This window comes from Apium graveolens, chromosome 3 (genome assembly GCF_009905375.1).
Source record: "Apium graveolens cultivar Ventura chromosome 3, ASM990537v1, whole genome shotgun sequence".
Classification (NCBI taxonomy): domain Eukaryota; kingdom Viridiplantae; phylum Streptophyta; class Magnoliopsida; order Apiales; family Apiaceae; genus Apium; species Apium graveolens.
This window is the reverse complement of record NC_133649.1, coordinates 199,167,862-199,190,556: the sequence shown is the minus strand read 5'-3', so window position 1 is coordinate 199,190,556 and position 22,695 is coordinate 199,167,862. Positions and strand designations below refer to the sequence as shown.

Below are 22,695 nucleotides of genomic sequence, written 5' to 3'. Positions count from 1 at the left end.
ATGCTTGAAGAATCAAAGTTACCAACATATTTCTGGGCTGAAGCTGTTAATTGTGCCTGTTTCACTCAAAATATCTCTTTGATCAATCAAGCTAAAGGCATGACTCCTTATCAGTTGTTCAAGAGAAGAAAACCAACTCTAAACTTTCTTCATGTCTTTGGATGTAAATGCTTTATACTAAGGAATCAATCTGACCATAAAGGGAAGTTTGATGCAAGGGCTGATGAAGGGATATTTGTTGGTTATTCAGCTGGAAAATCTTATAGGGTCTACAATCTAAGAACCAACATTGTTATGGAATCTGTGCATGTTGTGTTTGATGATAAAAAGATTGATGGACTAACAGATGAGGGACAATATGAGAGACTCAAATTCGACAACATTGAGATATATTGTGATGATAGTGAAGAGGAGACTGATAGAGATAACACTTCAAAAGGGATTCAAAACATGCCCTTGGATAATGCACAAAATTCTGCATCCGTTGATAGAGGCAATGCAGTATCCGTTGAAAGACATGGTGTATCATCCGTTGAAGTACTAAATGAAGCATCCGTTGATCATAGTTCATCAACGGATAATCGATTTACATCATCAGTTGATAGAACTCCAAGTTCCCTGCAAAGGACCAACAACTCAGGGGGAGTTTCAACTAGTCAACACTCTGTCTCACATCATGACAATACTGAGGCCACCTCATCTAGAGCACATCTTCCACTTCAAAGGAAATGGACCAAGAATCATCCCTTTGAACTGATCATTGGTGATGCATCATCTAAAGTGCAAACAAGAAGAGCTACTCAAGATGAATGTCTGTATAGTAGTTTTCTATCTAAGGAGGAACCTAAGAAAGTGGAAGAAGCCTTATTGGATCCAGATTGGATATTAGCTATGCAGGAAGAGCTAAACCAATTTGAGAGAAACCAAGTTTGGAAGCTGGTACCCAAACCAAAGAACAAGAGTCCTATTGACATAAAATGGGTATTCAGAAACAAGATGGATGAAAATGGCATTATCATAAGGAATAAAGCCAGATTGGTTGCTAAAGGCTATTCTCAGCAAGAGGGAATAGATTTTGATGAGACATATGCTCCTGTTGCAAGACTTGAAGCCATCAGAATTTTTCTAGCCTATGCAGCTCATGCCAATTTCAAAGTCTATCAAATGGATGTCAAGAGTGCATTTCTAAATGGGAAATTAGAGGAAGAAGTCTATGTAAGTCAACCTCCAGGATTTGAAGATCCAAATTTTCCAGACTATGTGTATTATCTGTTGAAAGCACTCTATGGACTGAAGCAAGCACCTAGAGCCTGATGCAGACTATGCAGGTTGCAAAATAGACAGGAAAAGTACAACAGGCTCCTGCCAATTCCTGGGAAACAAGCTTGTATCATGGTTTAGCAAAAAGCAAAATTCAGTCTCTACTTCTACAGCAGAGGCTGAATACATTGCTGCTGGAAGTTGCTGCTCTCAAGTGTTATGGATGAGAAATCAACTCCTTGACTATGGACTTCATGTTGATAGAATTCCTATCTTTTGTGACAACACAAGTGCCATAGCCATAACAGAGAATCCTGTACAGCACTCAAGAACCAAGCACATTGATATCAAGTACCACTTCATTAGGGAGCATGTCATGAATGGTACAGTGGAACTACATTTTGTTCCAAGTGAACAACAAATTGCAGACATATTTACCAAGCCACTTGATGAATCAACATTCACAAGATTAGTAAGTGAGCTAGGTATGCTTAATTACTCTTAAAATTCATGTCCTTATTGCAATTTGAATTGAAGCCTGAAATATATTAGTTGCTAGAACAAATTTGACTTTTAACAAAGTTTATACCATCAACGGATGTTTCCTATCCGTTGAAAGTCAAAATTGCTCTATCAACAGATATTCATTATCCGTTGAAAGACAAATACATTTCTGGAATTTTTATCCGTCAACGGATAAAACTGAAGTACCTTTCAACGGATGACAATTTGCCTTATCCGTTGAAATGTCACATCAGTCGATTCAGGTGTTTCACAGCCGTTGATTCTATTTTCTTAACCGTTGATACTCATACATACATCTGTATGTATTGGTTTTAAAGGTAGTTGTTAGAATACTTACAGTTTATTCTTAAACGGCTGAAATTCACTAACATATACTTATTGATTAATCTTTTACTAATTTTTTTTTTGAAAGCATATAAGCCCTTCTGATTTTTCATTTTTACTTTACGCTTTCTTAAAATTTCAAGCATTTACCATTTTCTCTCTGCAAAACCTTCAAGTTATTCTCTGCAATTTCTACTCACAACAATGGCACCAGTCGTGAAAATTATGTCTCAATCTGGGTTCATCTATGAGAAGAACAATTTCATAGCTTTGGTAGAAAAGAATGAAGCCCATTCAGACTATCACAAAATGATGGACTTCATCAAACACTGTAAACTTAGCTATGCAATGCTGGAAGGCCCAACGATTTACTGTGAAGTAGTTGAGGAGATTTGGACAACTGCTGAGTTCAACTCCATAGATATGACTATCTCCTTCACTCTCAAAGGTAAAAATCACTGTATTAACTGTGATGATTTACAAGCATGTTTTAAATTACCTGAGAACAATGCCATGACACCACACACTGATAATGATGTATCCAGCATGTTAGATTCCATAGGTTATTCTCTCAACTCTGCTAGTTTAGGGAGTATTAGAAGAAAAGGCCTTAGGAAAGAATGGAGTTTTCTTGGGGATGCCTTTATAAAGGTTTTCTCTGGGAAAATTAGTAATTTTGATGCTATAACTTCATCTCTTGTTAATATGCTCTATATGCTTGTTTCTGATAGGTATTTTAACCTTAGCAACTATGTGATGCTAGAATTGGGTACTAGATTAGGTAACAAAGCTAATAGACCTAATAACATCTATTATGCTAGATTCTTTATGTTATTGGCTAACCATGTTGCTGAAGGTTTGGTCATAATCAATGAGAATAATAAACTCAAGTGCTGGGCACAAGAGAAAAGAGTTCTTGCAGATTTATTGAGAATGGATCTCAACAGCAGTGTGCCATTGGTATATTTACCAATCATGAATGCACCTCAGGTAGGTGAGGTAATTGCTTCTACAACTCCTACTTCTTCCAACCCCTCTATTTCTTTATCTTCTAGTGTGGCCATGAAATCTGTGACAATGCCCCAACAGATTTCTACCAAGGTCACCAAAACTAAACTTTCAAAATCAAAGACAAAGAAAACCACCTCTGTTGTTTCTCAAAAGACAACAGTTGTAACACCAACCATTAACCCTGAGGGGAGTGAACAGGGTGTGAGTGGTGAGGGGAGGGGTGAACATCAAAGAAACCCCCAGGATAAGGAAGGAGAGTTAAGTGCTTCCCAAGCTAGCCAAGCCACAGTTTCTCAAAAAGCTGTGGTGGTTAAAAAGGTATCTAGCACATCCCTAGTTGCATCCTCCCAAAAGGATGTTACTATTGAAAATAGTTCCCAACCAGGAACACAGAACAAACGAGGGAGGGACACTGAAGCCAAACACTCACCAACAAAAGCTTTTATTAGAAGAAAGAAGGCTAGAACCCAATCTTCTACACAGGGTGCACACACTGCACAGATACATCCTTCTGTATCTATGCCTTCTCAAACTCAGTTTGATGTGGCTCCAATAAATGTGGAGTCACAGCCCCATTCTCTCACAATAATCACACATCAATCACCAAACACTTCATCACCATCTCTGGATGTGGATATGTTATTCCCATCAATTCCTGATTCTCCCTCTTTACAACTCAGGGAGGAGCCCCACTCAAATGCAGGTGATCATCATCTCTTAGATGATTTGTTGGATCACCCGCAAATTCTTTCAGATATAATTGAAGGATCTGTGTCACCACATCTCAAATCAATCTACACAGATTCAACAGTTATATCACTTTCAATTTCAACTTCTTTTCCTTCTTCAACGGATATCACTCATCCGTTGACAAGTGGTTGCTCTTCAACGGATAAGCTTAACAGCAGTTATCCGTTGATAACATCAGTTTCACCTTCAACGGATATTCCACATCCGTTGATAGTCTCTCCACACATAACTGAATCAATTCCAAGTGTAGAAGACATGAATACTGTGCAATCACTCTTAGGATTGAGGGAAGGGTGTGAAAATTTGAGTGAGAGGCTGGGTTGCTCCCAGGCAAAAGGAGAGATTGAGAGCTCAAAAATGCATGCTATTTCTTCCAGCATGGCAAAAGTAAGTGAGAGGAGTACCACCTTAGTAGGTGAAGGTGAGGGAGTGAGTTGTGTGAGCCAGGGGGAGCCCCTGATGCAAGAAAATAGAGAAAAAGAGAGAAAGGCAGGTACAGTAGATATAAGGGTGGAATCAGCCATTGCTAGTGAGTCACTGATTGTGGATGATGCTGAAAAGGAAAGACAATTTCAGCAACATTACAAAGCTGTAATTGATAACATTTCCTTGGATGCTGACACTTTTACTCATCCTGTGTCAGCCTATCAAATGTTGGCTGCTCAGGGCAATGAGGAGGCAGAAAAGACACTACATCTAGTACACACAACAGAATCTCTTCAAAGGGATAAAGCTGCTATTAACAAGATGCCTTCTACAGCTGGTGAGCCATCTGAGGAATTTGGAGTAAATTCTGATGATGATGACTCTGTTTCCTTTGATGGAAGCATGAACTTAGGGGGAGATGAAGGCCCTAGTTCAATTCCAAATCTACCTGAATGGGCTTTGACAAAGGAGTATAGATCAGGGGAATTCAATGTCTCCTTAGTCAAACAAATCAACACTATTCAACAGGCCATTCAGAACACTTCACATGCAAGTATCAAGGCTATCCTTCAAGCTCACCTGGACTCACTGCATCTCATGAAGTTGCAGCAAGTAAAGCAGAATCTGAGTATGGATGATCTCAGGAAGGATATTGCTGACTTGAAATCCTACAATTCTGAAAAATTGGATTCAGTCATGCCCTATGGTACATTGCAGGACTTGGTTTTGAGATTGAAAAAGGAATCAGTTACTGAGAAAAGGCTGGCCAAGTTGGAAGACAGAGTTCAAGTTATTGAAGATTCTGTGGCCACCATTCTTCACAACCAACAATCTCAAACCAGTCTCCTAATGCAGCTGGCAAAAGCACAAGGCTTGACCCCTCTTCTTGATGATAACAAAAAGGGGGAGAGTAAAAGGGAAGGGGAAGGAGAGCAAACTATAAAAATCAAAATATCTAAAGTGCTAGTTCCTGCCATCACTACTTCTCCAATCATTCAAATCAAAGGAAAGCATGATGGAATTGATTTGATTCAGCTAGCAGCAGCTGAAATTCAAGTGAAAGAGCAAAGGAGGAGAATTGATGAAAGGTTGCAACTGTTGTTTGGCTCTACACAAGATAAATCAACATCTGTGAAATATAGCACAAAGATTGAACCAATCAACATGGAGCTCAAGCCAGTAGGGAGACATAAGGATGGAGAAGCTTCTTCCAAAGAACTACAAGCTATAATTCTCAAGCCCAATAAAAGATCCAATAAGGACTCTACAAAGAATCCTTTAAAAGAAGTGGACTTTCCTCCTCCAAAAGCTGATGAGAACAAGCTTTTAGGTAGGAGTATTGCTTATCTCAAAGAGACCATGGATGAGGCTGTAAGGAGAAATAGGGCTATTATCTCTAGAGAGGGAAAGAGCATATGTGTGATGCAAGGACATCCCAAATTCTCAATAGCCAAGAAGGAAGAAGTCAAGCAACTAAAGGCTGACAAAAGAGCACAAGCAAAGCTTGAACAACAGCTAAAGTCAAGTCAAGTTGAAGAAGAGAAAGGAATTGAAGTCAGGGGTGAAGACAAGATTGCAAACCTAGATGAGGTTTTTGGGAGTATATTTGGTGAGAGTATGGAAGAAAGAGAGGAATGGCAGAAGGGAAACAGAAGAAAGGCCAAGGCACATAGAAGGAGTGAAGATAATACTGAAGTAACCAAATCTATATCTAAACCACTACCTTCCATACCTGAACCTCTTGTTGCTAATCCCACTATAAACATCCATGGTGAACCAATCATTCCAAAAGAGGAACCTATTGATTGGGACACCATCAAATTGCCTACCTTTCTAACCACTCTTCCACTACCAAAGAAACAGAAAAGAAAACCCAAATCTACACCTCCCATAACCTCTAAGAAATTCACTCAAAAACAAAAGCCTAAGCCTAAGCCATCCATTTCTAAAGATGATTATGTTCACATCTGTGACATAAAAGAAATTTCAGACATTGAACTCTATCTGGATGAGCTGGAGGATGTAAGAGGAATAGCTGCTTACAGACAGCTACCAGAGAGATTAGTGTTCAGATACAAAGGAGCTGGGGAAAGAACATGGCCTCTCCACAGGATTCTGAATGAAGGCTACTCTACCTTGATTAGAGTCTTTTCAGCTATACAAAAGGATTCTGGCTTTACCAGAACTGCCAAGACTGAAATTCTCAACAAGATTGCCAATATAAGGAAAACTTGGAAGGAGCCCAATGCTTTACCCAGGACTTTACTCATTCAAGAAAGGGGAATTACAATTCACAAATCACCTCATTGGTTGATGGAATTTAGAGATGATAAAGGAGTCAGAAGATTTTTCAGACTTGAAGACCAACTCAAGATTGCCAGCAATGAAACTCTCAAGGAAATGCAATCTAAGTTGGATATCAGTGTTGAAGATGAAGCTGAATTCTTCAGACAACTCCAACTCCAAATTGAGGAAAATGACAAAGGGCTAGGAAAGAAAACCAGGGAACAAAGAAGAAAAAGATGATTTGCTCAGGCTAAAGGAGTCTCCTTGGAAATACTGTAAATCTTCAATTTCCTCCTAGTACATACATTTTTGCAGCATTTTCAAATTTCTACTTAGTTTCAATTCATATATCTGTTAAGTGTTTTGTTATCATCAAGTTAACCCTGAATTTATGCCTACAATTCTTATAGACATAAATAGGGGGAGATTGTTAGGAATATATGTGCATTAGTTTGATGATATGTTTAACAAAACACTTAAGTAGAAATTCAGTGTCTGTAGCCTCAACGGATAAGACCACTTTGGCTATCCGTTGATGGTGTAGCTTTACTTAGAAATAAGTCTAGTGTTGTAGCATATTTCAGTCTCTGTATTTAAGATGTAATTCTTAGAAGTTGAGAGAAACTATGAGTCATGTTGACTACTAGAAGATATGCAGATAGGAAGGCCAATTGTAAATATTTCATGCCTTGTAATTTTGTATAAATGAAGTGGTATCAACGGATGACTTAAAGACCTTCAACGGATGAGAAGCTAAGCTTCAACGGATGTCTCTAAAGCTTCAACGGATAACATCCTTCAACGGATGAGTGCATCAACGGATGAAAGCTTCAACGGATGTTCTGTTGATTAACCGTTGATAAGTGGTAGTTGTACCTACAAACAGAGGCACGTGGGTGAACAGAGATAACTGAAATGTGGCAGCCTAATTTTAGGAACATCAGAAAAAGCAGCCGTTCTACTCTAGTATAAAGAGACTTTAAGTCAACAAAGTACTGGAGTGAACTGGAGAAGAAACAAGTGGAGATCTTACTTTATTATTTTATATATCCTTGTCTTCACTTGTAAACTTGGTAATATATAAACCAAGTAGTAGCTAGTAATTAGATAAGAATTTTTCCAGAGCTATTTAGAAAAATCTTGAGAGAAAAATTATCTAGTTTGTACTAGGATGCAGCTGTGATCAAATTCTTAGATCACAGAATTTCTGAAATACCATCTCTGGTGGAACAACAAATCCACCAGAAAAGTTTTTAAAGGTTTATTGTGTTCTTTACATTTGTGTTTGAATATATATCTGTCTGTATCAGCTTAAAGCAATTCACACACTTGTTCATCTTGAACACACAGTCTTTATAAACTGCTCAAAACTTGAAAAAGTTTTGAGATTTACATTCAACCCCCCTTCTGTAAATCTCATTGTTAGTTCTCTAGAAATAACAGTTAATTAGAAAATTCTTGCGATATATTGTAGCATGTGATATGGTATATATGCATTCCTGTTTCGTAATCTTGATACATATATCTGTTGATTCAGTTGATAATACCTATGCTAGAGATAAGCGGTATTTGCGTATACCCTTAGTATAGGGGACCCAAAGTTGAACATTTTTCTAAAATCGGGAGTCGATGTTCCCGAGTATAATATTTATATTTATATATATATGAATAGTTTTCAAAACTATTATTCGAATAAGGTTTATTCGATAACTTTATTTTATTAATGAATATTATTTTGAATATTCATTCGAGGGCTTATGACTCCGTTTATTTTATTAATGAATATTATTTTGAATATACATTCGAGGGCTTATGACTCCGTTTATTTTATTAATGAATATTATTTTGAATATTCATTCGAGGACTTATGACTCCGATTAATTACTAATTATTATTCTTTATTTTATTAAGGAATAATGTGTCGATAATCAAACTCACTTTTGATTATTCAAATAAAGATAGTACTTTCGTATAAGTATATCTTTGGTTATTTAATATTCATTGCAAGTATAAGTTTTAAAATTTCTACTTCAATTATTTTTATAAAGATTATTCTTTATGAGAATATTATTTAAATAATAATATTCAGATATTTTCTAATATATTGGGACTGATTTATTTTATTAAATCAGCATCACTCCAAACATTCTTAAAAAAAATGTTTTCGAGTCTTCAAAATGATTTTTAAAGGTTAGGGCGGATCCCAAAAACTCATATTTATATTTAAGATCTTCCTTTCAAAGGGGATTTAAATATTCGCTAAAAAACCTGAGGCATCCGGCTCTGTGGTGTGTTTTACATTCGCAACAAGGTTGCTGTTTTGTTAAAAGAGTTTTTGATTACTTACCCAACACTCGGGAAGTAAAATTCTTGGAACAAGTTAATCCATTAACAAGAATCGCCTGGGAAATATTGGTGAGTTTTCCTTTCCAACTAGATACGACTTCTTGGTGGAGCCGTATCAACAAGTTTCTACTTGGGGAAAGGGGGGACGAGCTTTACATTTCAGAGTCATGGATTTCATCTGAACTAGGAGTGGCGTAAGTGGTCGAGTGGCGCCAGCCCAGCCTTATTATATTGGCCCAAATGGCCTGGAAGTTCCTCTAAGACGATACATTCCTTAGGAGTCTAGTGTTCGGTTGACAAGTTAATCCGACAGGTTCTCCTCTACATGTAGAAAATGGTGGGGTTGCACTACTACGACTGATCATCATAAGTGGTCTTCCTGGCACGGCAAACTTCCGTAATGAGTTCATCATCCAGTTGGATAATTCTGTAACACTACCCAGAGCATTTCGATCGAAAGGCTACAAATGGGTGGTTGCCGAAGCTTTGACAGGGTCAAACAGTTATAATGGTGTTTCCATTGAATGAAGTATCACGTAACTTCATTTCCTTTAAAAATATTTCCAAGATTGAATCTATTCAAGTCTTAACTTGTCGTCTCATCTATGGGATGACCTTTTGAAACTAATTATAACTTGAACGGTGGTAGTTCAAGTAGTATTCGGAAAAGATATAAGTATATTGGAGTATCTTGTAACTTCATCTTTTAAACTTATATCTAGTAAATGATTACCTTGTGCATGTCAAAGATTTTCAGAAAAACGTTGAGACAAGGTTAGATATATGAGATCACCTTGCAATGATATTTTTATACAGTTATAAACTGGAACTCTATGGATGTTATACATGTCAAAGGATTTCAAATATTGTGAAAAGTATATATATATATATGTATATATATATACTAAATATTTTGCGACTTGGTCGCGTTAAGATATCAGCTTGGTTCATTTCTTTTGACCAAGACTTTCATGAGTACTATGAGAATGCTCATATATTGTTAAATCATTATACATATTATTTTGGTGGGGCTTGTTGCTCACCCTTGCTTTCTTCTTTCATCACACAACAACAGATAGAAAAGATGAACAGGACCAAGCTTCCAATTCGCAAGCGGTTAGGAAACATTCCGCAGTTTCCTATAGGCATTGATGTCGCAGTTTCCTAGGCTTTCAACTTTTGATGTACCAGACTTATGTATCTATATGAATTGTAATAATGGAAAAAAATGTAAATTTATTCAGAAACCCTTTTGTTAGGGCGAAATCACGCACTAATATTCACGCAAGTATACGCGTTCGCAAGTAATATAGAATACTTTCTAGTTCGTTCCCTCAGAGACTCAGACTAAGTTATTGTCTAATTTAACTCACTCACCAATGTATGACTACTTCTCAATGTTAAGATAATAACACTTAAAATTATTTATTAAATATTAACTATAATTAACTACTTAATTAACCACTTAACTAACACTTCAATTTATCAATAATAAAACACTCATGAGATCACAACTTCATTATTACTTCCTTCTATAGCCATTGTTATTACCTTTAGCATGTGACAGTGATGATATTAATCGAATAACACGAAACTGATAAAATCCAACTTTCATTGTACTAATACCATTCTACCAAACATCCACAATTAAGATAGAAGTTGAATAGTCATCAATTATGTTGAGTTCCTATATGTCTACAGAAATTGACAACACAACGATTTAAGCACAAGTTATTCCTTTTTGATTACATAGGGCAAATAAAACTGTTAGAGTTACCCACTAATCATGCACAACGTACATGAACCTATGCTAGCATGGCAAGTTCTAAATCTCAAGATCCACCATCGCTTCACAAGAGATTAACACCCTATCTTATATGTTCGCGACGCACATAAGACGAATACGCACAACCAATACTAGATATCATACAATCATCACATACTAAAGTATTAAACAATTAACTAAAGAATTCCATAATAAATCCGTTGCAACCCCATGATCACGATTAGCCCATAATAGAACTTATCGCCATCATGGGTTCATATGAAATCATGATAAACAAACACAAGAAAATAATAACTAAACTGATTATATTAAAACAGAGTACGTCACAAGAGTAAATAAGTCAAAGCAAGAAAACTAGCATCCAACGTTACAACGAAACAAGAATCACAAGAATATATGCTTCCTCTTCGTTGCTGTGTGCTAAATCGGTCTTCTTCCTTATCTCCTTCGCTTCTTGCAAAACACAATCTAAAACATAATCTCCTCTTAATACTCTTAATACCCTCTGAAAAACGTCTCAAATCTACTTATATAATAGTCCCATAAAACTCAGATTACATAGAAGTTGGAAGCCAAACAGAAGTAGAAGTCTAAAATAATATATCTTTTTCCCCGACCCTGCGCGGCCGCTCAGCATTTCTGCGCGGGCGCGCAAGGCTGCTGCGCGGCCGCTCAGCATTGCTGCGCGGGCGCGCAGGACCCTACTGGAAAAATTCCAGGTTTGCTCCGTTTCTTCGCCGTAATCTGCCCGTTCTTTTCCTCTCTCAATGGTGAACACATGCCAAGGCTTATTCTTGATGATTCCTCCTCCGAAATGCAACTAATACCCTGAAATGCATAAACACTAGAAAAACGCATCAAATACACAAAATACTTGATTTTAAGACACCAATTTAAGCCATTTTAAGACGTTCTAAGTGGTATAAAATGCCACTTATCACACCCCCAAACTTAAATCGATGCTTGTCCTCAAGCGTCACAGACTCAAAATAAAAAATATGCATGAATGCAATCTATATGAAAATGCAACGATCCCCCTTACTACAATTAACCAACCAAATTGTCACGTCTCAACGAATGCAGTTAGACACTAAAGATCAATAAACTCATGCAAACAAACATACAGCCAGAAACGTGGTGTGTGCAAATGCTTAACAGATATGCTTCGGAACTAGACCAATTACTATGACTAGACTATCCTCAAGGCAATCCTACGATTATACAAAGAATAAAAATTCTAGGCACAAAGTGATATACAACACTACAAGAACTCTGGAGCTTACTACGGAATCGTGCTTTTTATTTACAACTCAAATGCTTATTTGACCGTGCAATGAGTGAGGTCCACAAAAGACTTATACAATGGTATCCATGTAACGAGCGTTAGGTTAGCGGATCCCAGACTCTAAAAGCCTTAGGTCACTAGGCACAAAGTCCCCTAAGAACTTAATAACTCGAATACCAAAGAGCCCACTCTTGATCAATTATGCAAAAAAAATTTTTTTCTCTGAGCAAGTGCGTTTCGCTCCATCTTGCTCAACCCTAGACTACTCGCATAACATGCGAGCCGGCTACTAGCCATTTGACGCCTAGCCACAACTAGCAACAAATTCCATTTTTACTCCTTTTTTTTTTCTTTTTCATGCCCTTACCACTAAGAACCTATTATCAAATTCTAAGCATAATAAATAGATTATCCTCGAAAATAATCAGATCATAACAACAATCTAGTCCTTAAGCATTCTCTAAGACTTAGTGATAATACAAGTGCTTCTAGCATGCATATCAACCTACACAACTTAATATCACTTTAATGCTATCACTACACTCGCATCAATATCACAATTCAGTCGATAAATCATTGCAAAAGGGATCATGGTATATGCATGAGCTATATGATATGACAAACAAATAAAGCTATATATAAAAAAACTATATGGCAAAAATTATGCAACTATATTTATGCAACTATATGAACTAACTATCATGAATATGCAGCTATATGACACACACAAAATATTCCTTAACTACCACCCCCAAACTTAAAATCTTCACTGTCCCCAGTGAAGGTAGTAGAAAGGAACACATGGTATACCTACTCGGAGTCATCATCATCATCACCCTCAGTGGGTGGAGTATCAGGCGGCGGGTATACAGAGTCCTCACCAAAAACTGGCCACTGGATATCAGCTCCAAGGCCTCGAAAAGCAGTCCCTAACGCAAGGGTGAGCTCCTGAGCAAACCTGCTCTGCGTCTCATACATGGCATCCATCCGCCGTGAAAGCCTCCTATACTGGGCATCACCCATCCCAGCACCCTCCTGAGCTCTCGAAGAACTAGCCTCACCACGCCCTGGCCTGGCCATAGTAGCACCTCGTGCTGGACGCCCTCCTGGAAGATGATAACCCAGCCCATGCTCCTCAGGCTCACCACCGGTCCACTCCTGCATCCCATTCAGAGTGCCAGAATCTATCGGAGCTGCTGGCAACTGTAACTGCTCATGAGCCGGCCAGTTCACTCCTACTGCTCGGCATAGCTTTGTAACCGTGGATGCATAAGGGATGTTCATATGCTTTGCTCCCCTCAAAAACTTCAGAATTCCTTGGTAGATAAACTCACCAAGGTCCACATAGTATTCCTCATTCAGAATTCCCCATAACAGCTGTGCTCTCTCAACTGTGACCTCGTGTGCATGTGAAGAAGGCAAAATATTAGCACAGATAAATGCATTCCATGCACGGGCATACCTGTTCATGGCGATCGCCGGAAAGTGACGATACTCATTATTGGCTGGACTGCGGTTCCAAACTGTGCCCGGTCGACAGAGAGTCACACAAATCAAATCCAAGTCAAAATCCTCAGCAGTCTTTTCATTCCAGTTCTCCTCCTCGGGCTTTCTCTCTCGCTGTCCAATCACACGGCGAATCGCCGCAGGATGATAATCAACCGTCAGCCCACGAACTACAGAAAACCCATTCTTTTCAGCCTTCGCGTTCGCGTAGAACTCGCGAACAACACTCATCGGTACTGCTTCGGGTGACTCACAAAAAGCTATCCACCCCTTCTCTGCAATCATGGGCAACAACTCACCATCCCTCCCTGATGGTAAAAACCCCCTCTCCTTCAGAATCGGCTTCCCCAACAGCCTAGTGTACTCCTCCTCCGCAGCTCTGTCAGTTAACCAAGGCCTGGCAGCAGTACCCCTTGATGAATCAGCAGTAGGAACTGTGCTGCTGCTGTCAATAGTGCGTGCTCTCTTGGGTGCCATTGATTTGTGAATAAAAGTGTGTAAGAACTGATTTTTGATGTTTATGAGAGGGTTTGAGTGTAGGAAGTTGTAGGAGATATGTAGGATAGGTGTATGTATATATAGGGTGTGGAGTAGGTTAAATTAGATTAGGAGTGGGGTTGAGGGATAAAATCATGGGGTAATGGGAAAAAAATTCATGGGTTTATGGGCTGTAATGGGTTTTTGTGTTTTTGTTTTTTTTTTTTTTCTGAACTGATAAAAATTTTCTGGAACTCGACCCCTGCGCGGCCGCTCAGCATTTCTGCGCGGGCGCGCAGCAAGCTGCGCGGCCGCTCAGCATAGCTGCGCGGGCGCGCAGAGGGTCTCTGGAAAATTTTTTTCCAGCCCGTGTTTTCTGATTTTTTTGTGTTTTTGGATAGGTTATTAACTTCTAAGGGTTCCTGTAACAACAATTCATGGGTTGCCTCCCACACGACGCTTCTTTTTCGTCATTAGCTTGACGTTCCGTACCTTTCTCAAATAGTCAACAAAATGGCACTAACCACCTCTCGGTTTGCCATATCCCCATAGTAGTGCTTCAACCGCTGACCGTTAACCTTGAATGCTTGGTCCGAATCATTCTCAAAAATTTCCACTGCTCTATGCGGAAACACAGTTTTGACAATAAAAGGTCCAGACCACCTTGATTTCAACTTCCCAGGAAAAAGTCGGAGCCGAGAGTTGAATAACAGAACTTGTTGCCCTGACACAAATAACTTAGGATGTAGCTTCCTATCGTGCCACCTCTTCACCTTTTCCTTATACATTTTGTTATTCTCGTACGCTTGAAGTCGAAATTCATCAAGTTCATTAAGCTGAAGCATTCTTTTCTTACCAGCTGCATCTAAATCCAGGTTCAATTTCTTCAATGCCCAGTAGGCCTTATGCTCAAGCTCCGCCGGTAGATGACATCCCTTACCATACACCAACTGAAATGGTGACATCCCAAGTGGAGTTTTGTATGCTGTTCTGTAAGCCCAAACAGCTTTATCGAGCTTTAAAGACCAATCCTTCCTTGACGGACAAACAACCTTCTCTAGAATGCGCTTTATCTCTCTGTTAGACACTTCCGCTTGACCATTTGTTTGCGGATGATAGGCAGTAGCTACTCGATGATTCACATTATAACGCTGCATCATAGAAGTGAACTTACGGTTGCAAAAATGCGATCCTTCATCACTTATGATTACCCGAGGTGTTCCAAACCTTGTGAAAATTTGCTTATGAAGAAAATTTAGCACTGCCTTTGCATCATTTATCGGTAAAGCTTTAACTTCGACCCATTTTGAGACATAATCGACTGCCAGCAAGATGTACTGATTATTGCAAGAAGAGATAAAAGGCCCCATGAAATCGATTCCCCATACATCAAAGACCTCGACTTCAAGCATGACATTTAATGGCATCTCATCCTTCCTTGACAAATTTCCCACTCTTTGGCAACGATCACACCTTAAAATAAACTGATGAGCATCCTTGAACAAGGTAGGCCAAAAAAAACCTGCTTGCAGAATACGAGCTGCCGTCTTCTCACCTCCATAGTGTCCACCATAAACCGTGGAATGGCAGTCTCGTAATATCCCCTCCGTCTCACAGAACGGGATACATCTCATGATGATCTGGTCAGCTCCCTATCTAAACAAATATGGTTCATCCCACATATACCACTTCACCTCATGCAGAAACTTCTTCTTTTGCGCGGATGTCAAATTAGGAGGCATTATATTGCTGACAAGATAGTTTACAATATCTGCAAACCATGGTTCTTCCTCCTGAATTGTAAACAACTGCTCATCCGGAAAAGATTTATTGATTAACGTCCTATCTTGTGAAGTAGAATCGGGATTCTCCAACCTAGAGAGATGGTCAGCTACTTGATTCTCGGTACCTTTTCTATCTTTGATCTCTAACTCAAATTCTTGAAGTAAAAGCACCCAACGAATGAGTCTCGGCTTCGAATCCTTCTTAGAAACCAGATAGCGAATAACTGCATGATCAGTGAATACTGTCACTTTCGTACCAAGCAGAGAAGATCGAAATTTCTCAAAGCCAAAGACTATAGCCAAAAGCTCCTTCTCAGTAGTGGTGTAGTTCAATTGGGCCCCATTTAAAGTCTTACTCGCATAGTAGACCACATGGAAGAGATTTTTCTTGCGCTGTCCCAGAACTGCACCTACCGTATAATCACTCGCATCACACATCATCTCAAACGATTCTGTCCAATCTGGTGCTGTAATAACTGGTGCCGTGATCAAACTCTCCTTGAGAGTCTCGAATGCTGCCAAACATTCATCATCAAATTTGAAAGGCACATCTTTCTCAAGTAGATTGCACAACGGCTTAGATATCTTTGAAAAGTCTTTGATGAATCGCCGATAAAAACCCGCATGACCGAGAAAACTACGGATTCCTTTCACCGAATTAGGTGGGGGAAGATTTTCAATGACTCCCACCTTGGCCTTGTCCACCTCCAGACCTTTGCTAGAGACCTTATACCCAAGGATAATGCCTTCACGCACCATAAAATGACATTTCTCCCAATTAAGCACCAAATTAGTTTCCACGCATCTTTTGAGTACGGCGCGCAGATTATTCAAACATTCATCATATGAGTGTCCAAAGACGGAGAAGTCATCCATGAACACTTCGACGTTATTTCCAATCATGTCAGAGAATATAGCCATCATACATCTTTGAAAGGTGGTCGGGGCGCCACATAACCCAAACGAAACTCTACGAAAAGCAAATGTGCCAAATGGACACGTGAAGTTAGTCTTTTCCTGATCCTCTGGTGCAATACAAATCTGATTATACCCGGAATAACCATCCAGAAGACAAAAATACTCATGTCCCGCCAATCTGTCAAGCATTTGATCAATAAATAGAAGAGGGAAGTGATCCTTCCTTGTGGCTTTGTTCAATTTTCTATAATCCATGCATACTCTCCATCCGGTAACTGTTCGAGTAGGGATGAGCTCATTCTTTTCATTTGCGACCACAGTGATACCTCCTTTCTTAGGTACACATTGCACGGGGCTCACCCACGAGCTGTCAGAAATAGGATAAATGATGCCTGCATCTAGCCATTTCAGAATTTCTTTCTTCACCACCTCCTTCATGATGGGATTCAGTCTTCGCTGCTGTTCCACAGTTGGCTTACTACCTTCCTCTAACAGAATTTTATGCATACAATATGAAGGACTTATCCCCTTGATGTCTGCTATGGTCCATCCTATAGCCGATTTGAATTCTCTCAAAATCCTTAAGAGCTTGTCTTCCTCACTACCTGAAAGGTCAGCTGAAATAATAACAGGTAACGTAGATGCATCACCTAAAAAAGCATACCTCAAGTGTTCAGGTAATGGTTTGAGCTCTAAGGTAGGCGCTTCCTCTATTGATGGTTTGAGCTTCCCTTCAGCGTTCTTGAGGTCAGAAGTACCAAGAGATTCAAATGGTATATCCAGCTTTCGCTTCCAGGGAGAAGCGTTCAGATATTGTAATTGCTCGTTGCTATCTTCATCATCACTGTCAAATTCCCCCACTAGGGCCTTTTCCAATGCATCAGACATTAGCATGTGATCGAGTTCCGAAGTAACCGCAGAATCAATCACATCCACTTTTAAGCACTCCTCATCTTCTGTAGGGAATTTCATTGCCTTGAATACGTTGAAGGTCACATCCTGATCTTGGACCCGCATAGTAAGTTCCCCTTTTTGCACATCTATCAAGGTACGGCCAGTAGCCAAGAAAGGCCTCCCCAAGATTATGGGAATCTTCTTATCTTCCTCAAAATCCAGAATAACAAAATCTGCAGGAAAGAAGAGCTTATCCACCTTGACGAGCACATCCTCAACTATGCCCCTTGGGTAAGTAATGGAACGGTCAGCCAATTGTAGCGACATGTATGTGGGTTTTGGATCAGGCAGATCCAGCTTTTTAAAGATCGACAACGGCATCAGATTAATGCTTGCTCCCAAATCGCAAAGGCACTTGTCAAAAGTTAGATTGCCAATGGTGCAAGGAATGGTGAAGCTTCCTGGATCTTTCAGTTTTGGTGGTAACTTTTGTTGCAGAACTGCGCTGCATTCTTCCGTGAGAGCAACGGTTTCAAGGTCATCCAGTTTCACCTTCCTTGAAAGAATAGTCTTCATAAACTTCGCATAACTAGGCATTTGTTCCAGAGCCTCAGCGAAAGGTATATTGATGTGAAGTTTCTTGAACACCTCCAGAAACTTCCCGAACTGTCTATCCAGCTTTTGTTGCTGCAATCTCTTAGGAAAAGGTGGTGGAGGATAGAGCTGTTTCTCCCCTGTATTAGCCTCAGGCAGAGTGTGTTCAACAGTAGTCTTCCTTGGTTCCGCCGCTTTCTCCTTTTGCTTAGATTTTTCATCTCTAACTTCAGCTTCGACTTTTTTTGCCTTTTCAGCATCAGCTACTTTTCCAGACCTTAAAGTAATAGCCTTGACTTGCTCTTTAGCTTCCTTCCTGCCTGGTACTTCCGTGTCACTGGGAAGAGTGCCAGGTTGACGATTGAGCACTGCATTGGCTAATTGACCAATTTGATTTTCCAAGGTCTTGATAGAAACCGCCTGAGTCTTGCACAACAGCTTAAGTTCCTCAAAATCAGCACTAGTAGGTGCAGCTGCACTTCCCTGTTGAGGATATGATTGCCTTGTAGCATACTGCTGTGGTTGCTGGAATCCAGGTGGGTTAAACTGTTTACTTACTCCTTGCTGATATGGTGGCTGAATAGCATTCTGATTATTCCCCCAGCTGAAATTTGGATGATTTCTGTTGTTAGGATGATAGGTCGCTGGCACAGGCTGCTGTTGTCACTGATAATTATTCACATACTGAACAGATTCGTTGACAAGAGAACACTGATCCGTAGCATGAGAACCTGCACAAAGCTCATAAACCATAGCTATTTGATTAACTCCATACGTAGCCAAAGAATCAACCTTCATTGATAGCGCTTGGAGCTGGGCTGCAATAGCGGTGGCTGCATCAACTTCCAGAATACCTGCTACCTTGCCTAACGTCATCCTCTGAGTTGGGTTTTGATGCTCCTTTGCAGCCATCGTCTCGATAAGATTATACGCCTCAGTATAGCTTTTAGCCCATAAGGCGCCTCCAGCTGCTGCATCGAGCATGGGTCGAGATTGGGCCCCCAAACCATTATAAAAACAAGTGATTACCATCCAATCCGGCATTCCATGATGTGGACATTTTCTCAACATTTCCTTGTAGCGTTCCCAAGCCTCGCACATAGATTCTGTAGGTTGCTGCGCAAACTGAGTAAGAGCACTCCTCATAGCAGCAGTCTTTGCCATTGGATAAAACTTCACCAGAAACTTTGGCGCAAGATCTTGCCACGTAGTGATTGACCCAGCAAGTTCAGAATGTAACCAGTCTTTAGCCTTATCCCTCAGTGAGAATGGGAAAAGCCTCAACTTGATAGCCTCATCAGTCACGCCATTATACTTAAAAGTGCTGCAGATCTCGACAAAATTCCTTATGTGCATGTTGGGGTCTTCAGTTTCCGCTCCTCCAAAAGAAACAGAATTCTGCACCATCTGAATAGTGCCCGGCTTGATTTCAAAGGTGTTAGCTTGAATAGCCGGATGAAGGATGCTTGACTGAATGTCATCAATTTTAGGCCGAGAAAAATCCATAAGAGCTTGATCAGCTTGAACAATACGATCTCCCATGTTTACTGGTTCTTTCTGCTCAGTTCCTGAATCCGAATCCTCAAAATCTAACTTCTCCGGTGTATCAAGAACTTCGTCTTTCTCCTCAGCTGTATCTAAGGTCCTCTTGCGAGCACGAGAACGAGTTTGCATAAACGTTTGCTAAAGTACCTGAAACACAACCGAAAAGAGTAATTAACTACTACGTCCTAATCACTGAGTCCTAATGACCAATGATGGTAAGTACATAAACTAAACAAATACGCCGAGTCCCCGGCAGCGGCGCCAAAAACTTGTTAGGGCGAAATCACGCACTAATATTCACGCAAGTATACGCGTTCGCAAGTAATATAGAATACTTTCTAGTTTGTTCCCTCAGAGACTCAGACTAAGTTATTGTCTAATTTAACTCACTCACCAATGTATGACTACTTCTCAATGTTAAGATAATAACACTTAAAATTGTTTATTAAATATTAACTATAATTAACTACTTAATTAACCACTTAACTAACACTTCAATTTATCAATAATAAAACACTCATGAGATCACAACTTCATTATTACTTCCTTCTATAGCCATTGTTATTACCTTTAGCATGTGACAGTGATGATATTAATCGAATAACACGAAACTGATAAAAGCCAACTTTCATTGTACTAATACCATTCTACCAAACATCCACCTAATACCATTCTACCAAACATCCACAATTAAGATAGAAGTTGAATAGTCATCAATTATGTTGAGTTCCTATATGTCTACAGAAATTGACAACACAACGATTTAAGCACAAGTTATTCCTTTTTGATTATATAGGGCAAATAAAACTGTTAGAGTTACCCACTAATCATGCACAACGTACATGAACCTATGCTAGCATGGCAAGTTCTAAATCTCAAGATCCACCGTCACTTCACAAGAGATTAACACCCTATCTTATATGTTCGTGACGCACATAAGACGAATACGCAAAACCAATACTAGATATCATACAATCATCACATACTAAAGTATTAAACAATTAACTAAAGAATTCCATAATAAATCCGTTGCAACCCCATGATCACGATTAGCCCATAATAGAACTTATCGCCATCATGGGTTCATATGAAATCATGATAAACAAACACAAGAAAATAATAACTAAACTGATTATATTAAAACAGAGTACGTCACAAGAGTAAATAAGTCAAAGCAAGAAAACTAGCATCCAACGTTACAACGAAACAAGAATCACAAGAATATATGCTTCCTCTTCGTTGCTGTGTGCTAAATCGGTCTTCTTCCTTATCTCCTTCGCTTCTTGCAAAACACAATCTAAAACATAATCTCCTCTTAATACTCTTAATACCCTCTGAAAAACGTCTCAAATCTACTTATATAATAGTCCCATAAAACTCAGATTACATAGAAGTTGGAAGCCAAACAGAAGTAGAAGTCTAAAATAATATATCTTTTTCCCCGACCCTGCGCGGCCGCTCAGCATTTCTGCGCGGGCGCGCAAGGCTGCTGCGCGGCCGCTCAGCATTGTTGTGCGGGCGCGCAGGACCCTACTGGAAAAATTCCAGGTTTGCTCCGTTTCTTCGCCGTAATCTGCCCGTTCTTTTCCTCTCTCAATGGTGAACACATGCCAAGGCTTATTCTTGATGATTCCTCCTCCGAAATGCAACTAATACCCTGAAATGCATAAACACTAGAAAAACACATCAAATACACAAAATACTTGATTTCAAGACACCAATTTAAGCCATTTTAAGACGTTCTAAGTGGTATAAAATGCCATTTATCACCTTTTAAGGTGTAATGGTTTATAATTGTGGAATAAAATGACTTGTGTTATGTTTGGTATTCATCTCTGAGACTATAACTTGTGCTGTGTGTGTATATTGTGGGGTCACAGTACTCAGTAGTTGGTTGACTGTTAAGATTAAGTATTGATAAGGGAAATGGAACTCGTGACAACCCGAATCCCCGACCCCAGATTTGGGGGTGTTACAGAAATGGTATCAGAGACAAGCGTTATAAACCTCAAAGATGATGTGACGTTAAGATAATAAGTTCACAAAGATAATAAGAACTCTTGCCAAGTTCATAGTCGGGCTACCTAACGTAGTACTGACAGTTAAAACCCTTACGGGAACCCTTATAAATATTATGATAGTAACATAGTTCGTTCTTGTATAGGGCAGCAGGGCACCGAACCCTGAGGTTCAGGAGCATCAGCATGAGGATGTTTTATTACATGTTGGAGATCAAATTGTGAATCCGATAGAGTACCCTAACGAGGGACCGAATGAGATTCATATTGAGAATGTTGCGGTTGAGGATGTTATCCCAGAAGGGCTTGTTGCTGAGGAGGATCTCGTGGAGGATCCTGACGAGAATGAAGAGAGGACTGCTGAGGAATTGATGACCGTAGTCAAGGCGACTACCAGAGCAAGAATGGCCGCGAGGGTGGCACTAGAGGATGAAGAGTTACCAAGGGCACAAAGGTTAATGAGGGCAGAAGGAGTGGGGCCTTCCACGGCACCAATTATACAGTATCAGACCTTCTTCCCGAGGTTCCTGAAGACATCCATGAGGTTCCACCAATTCTTGTTCCCTCCCCTGTACAGAGCCCAGCACCTACTGAGGAAATGCCACCTTTATCCATTTGGATCTCCTGGGTCTGCACCACCTGCACCCCATGGACTGCTAGATGCAACCACTCAGGCTTCTCTTATCGCCGATTATTATATGACTTTGGTGGCATGTCTGAGGCCCGTAATGTTAGGAGTGATCTGTTGGGTCGACTTACTGCACCGAGGATTGAGGGCGGAGTACTTCCGGAAGGATTAGCGTATAGCATGGAAAGGATTGAGGCTACCACCCGTGTTACAGCTAGAGGCCATCTTGAGGGTCAGATTGATCCAGCTCTACTTGCAACTATCTTAGACCTCATCACTTCTGTGATGGAGCAGGTTAGGGATGTCGTGCGTGCCCGCATTTCTTGATCCAT

The 22,695-nt window shown here is 39.8% G+C and overlaps 1 non-coding gene across 1 annotated transcript; it reads left to right on the top strand.

Annotated features, from left to right (window-relative positions):
- Positions 1–19,214: 19,214 nt before the first annotated feature.
- Positions 19,215–19,321, top strand: LOC141715699 (small nucleolar RNA R71). Its single transcript, XR_012572451.1, has one exon. It is a non-coding gene; the product is annotated as a small nucleolar RNA R71 (small nucleolar RNA).
- Positions 19,322–22,695: the final 3,374 nt, after the last annotated feature.